Below are 3,770 nucleotides of genomic sequence, written 5' to 3' on the forward strand. Positions count from 1 at the left end.
CAGGAGTTTGGTTTATCTCCAATTCTCAATATACACTCCCTCCTAGAGCATAAATGTTCATCATAGAAATAAAATAGAAGCAGATGAGAAAACAGAATTAATGTGATTATTTAAGCTGCAATGTGTAAAACTCACAAAGAATGAAGATAAAAGGGAAAGAAAGGCAAAGGCAGGCTTCCAGGTAACCCTGCTGTGGACAGGGGCAGGGTTAGTGAGGAGAAAAACAAACTGCAGCAACAGCAAGAACATCAAGTCATGGGAGATACAGAATGTACAGAGAGCTGGATGCTCTAGCTTCCTTTCTGTTGCTGTGCTAAAACTCTCTGAGGAAAAGCAGCTTAGAAGGTGGAAGACTTTGTTTAGCTTTCACTTCATGGTCATAGTCCATCATTGGGGGTAATCAACACGGGAACTCAAACAGGAGATTCAAAGAGAAATATATAGTGTTCAAATAACTTTAAATATAAAATCTAAATTTTTTCTTACAACTCAGTAAAAGAGAATGAATTATTCAATCCAAAATGATTCACGTGATCCGACCCAGTGCAAAGGAATATGTGTGTATAAAGATGAATAAGACATAGTTAGAATATGCTTGTTCAGTAAAGTTGTGGTTGTAAGCTCTCCTCCAAGATCCATGACTTTACTAGCAGAGTTGGCCATTGCAGAAAACTGTAGCCAATCAAGAAGCAAGGTTGTAAAGCCCAGCCACAATGGATATGTCTGTAATTACAGGTTACCTGAGCTTCCCAGATGGTAACAATTCCTCATTGCCAAAATGACTTACAAGAACATGGCTAGAAATGGCTGCTGCAGGGGGGTGGCTGCTTGTTCATCCCGGCTACCCAGAATCAAAATAACCACACAGAAACTATATTATTTAAATCACTGCTTGGCCCATTAGCTCTAACTTCTTATTGGCTAACTCTTACATTTAAATTTAACCCATTTATATTCATCTGTATATCCCCACATGACAGTGGCTTACCAACAATGATTCAGCATGTCTGATTCTGGCAGATCCATGGTGTCTCTCTCTCTCTGCCTACCTTCTCCCAGCATCCAGTCCAGTTTTCCCCACCTACCTAAGTTCTGCCCTATTAACAGGCCAAGGCAGTTTCTTTATTCATTAACCAATAAAAGCAACAAATAGACAGAATGACCTCCCACACCAAGTGGTGACATTAAAATGACATCTTTAATGGTAAGAATTATTAATCCATTCATCTCAGAGTGTTCACAAATAGTAACCATCATAATCCTAGCTTCTTGATAATGTACAGTTTATAATTAGTTGGAATTGGTACATGGCAATTAGACACAAAAAGGGGATATTCGGAAAAGGCTTTCTGAGATGATTGGGAAGTGAGTGTGATCAGGGTTCATTATGTGAGATTTCAAAATAATTTAAAAAAAATTTTAAGTAAAGCCTTTCAAAGTGATCTTGATAATCTTGTTCTTAAAGTCATTCCTGCTTAATCTCGACTTGAATGCTCTTGTTTAGTAAAAAAAAATGAGCTTGAGGATGCAGATAGCAGTTTAAGAAGTTTTCTACACAAGACATACAATAAACTCTTTAAAAGAAAATAAAAATTCCATTGTTTGTTGTAAGTTCTTAAAATCTAAATCATAACTTAAGTGAAACATAAAATGAGAAAAAATTCTATCAATTGAGAAAGGCACTTTTCATTCTATATTAACATCAATAGCCATCATGTTTGATAACCTTCATTCCACACTTTCAGAAAAATTCTCCTCATTTTAAATCTGGTCCGCAATAGTATCTGTCTGATAGCTTTCATACTGTTATAGTCATTCACCATCTCCATTTTCTGTACTGGTTCCTCAAGATTTCTTTGGTTCTAAACTTCAAGTTTCTCATTATCTTCCATTAAGGTCTGACTTTCCTCTGGATATTGAACACATTCACAGTTCTTTGTAGACTATTGAGATCACTGTCTTCTCCTCTTCCTGATCAAAGTGATTCCCTTTGTGAATCTATTAAGCTGTTCATTCTCTTCTTAATTTGCTGTTTACATTTTCTGTCTCTTCATTCAAAGAGTCAAAATTTCATTAACTTTTTTCTCTTTATCTGACTATTTCCCTCATCCTTTAACTCTCTGTCTTTTTATCCTAATTGGTTTTCAGTTTGTTGAATTTCATCATGTAAAAAAATGAGTATTATGTCCACCTTCAGACTGCTGAGCCAGTTCATTTTCCAGGTTCATTACTTTTGTGTTTACTTGATTTTCCTAGTTTGCTTATCCTTCTCCAGCCTGTCCAGCTCCTTCAAGGCCAGGTCTACCTTTTGTATTGCCACCCTTATTAGTGACTGAGTAATTCTGAATAGATGTATCATGGTTTCTTCATCTTCATCTTTTAGTTCACTTACCTTCATCTTTGCTCGGGCAATTGATAAATTATCTGCCAATTCTTCTTAAAGTAGCAGGTCATCTCAATCATCTTTAACCAGTCTTTTCATTTATATTAGGAGTTGTCTTGAATTCTTTCACTGTCTTTTTCTCCTAAATCATGTCTTGCAACCAGCCATAGTCAATCACCTACAGGAGTCACCACCAATCCTGGTTCATACATGGCCAAACCACATCCTCATACTCATGCTCCCAACAACTCTTCCTGAATAAACCATAGCACAGTGGCTACTAGGTGATACCATGCTCTGTTTTGATACTTTAATATAAGTTACAATACTCACTTTTCAATTTGCAAGTTAATTTTGCCTCAGTACAAACTCTGTTATATTTTATAGGAATATAGGCCAAATTTCTTTATCTAGAGAGAGAAATCAATTTTCTATGTTATATCAGGTCCCACAAACTTTACTGGTACCTCTGTTAAGAATTTAAGTCTTCCAGTTATCCCTGGAAAAAGGGTACTTAACTCCAGTAAGCAATCAAGAAAGCTGTCAATATGCCTTTTGTTTCATTTATTAATAAACTGTCATTTTCAGGTTCTCCAAGTTGCAGAATATGTGTGTTTTTAACAAGAAGAGTGGGTTAGGTTTAATCATAAAACAGAACCTCCTAAAAGAACATCCTGCTTATCTCTGCCTTGGCTATCCAGTCTACCACCTTATCACACCACATATGATCACTATAAAGAAAGTTTAATTTTGTTTTATTTCATTTGACTATAAATTTAATTTCCCCATGATCAGCTATCAATCTATTTATATATGGGAGTTTCTAAACCCAGTTAGGACCTTATCTAATTTTTCAGGTAGCTGTCAGGGAAATTACAGGCATGTTAGATGCCTGAGAATGTGGAAGGTGTCAAGTTTTCATACAATGAGACAATTTCTGCCCAGTCCCTTATCACTCTATGCCTGACAATGCTCTCTACAGGTATTTTCTGTGTTCAATAGCATAAAAGAATTTCAAAGGAATTCATGTGAGTCCTTTATCCAATTCCATTACAAGGCAGAAACTATGTGTAAAAATACCATTATAAAATGATTAGATAGTAAATGAACATGAATAAGAGGAAACCCTGCTTCCACATTTCTCCCTTAGCATTGTGTCTCCATCTTACTCCTGCAGGAACAGTTGCCTCATGGAATAATCAACCATTTCAACTATGCATGTTGGATCTTGAAAGGACATGGTTCAATCTGTCCACAATAAGAAACAAAAGCTCCAAACATGGGCCGCTTTGAGCAAAAAAGACTCAGTCTGTTCCATTGCCATTCTTTTGTATTGTTGTTGTTTATTGTTTAGTTAAAAATAGATTCATGTCACATAATATATTCT

Source organism: Alexandromys fortis, unplaced genomic scaffold, assembly GCF_014885135.2.
Source record: "Alexandromys fortis isolate MF-2015 unplaced genomic scaffold, M_Fortis_MF-2015_v1.1 scaffold_87, whole genome shotgun sequence".
NCBI classification, from domain to species: domain Eukaryota; kingdom Metazoa; phylum Chordata; class Mammalia; order Rodentia; family Cricetidae; genus Alexandromys; species Alexandromys fortis.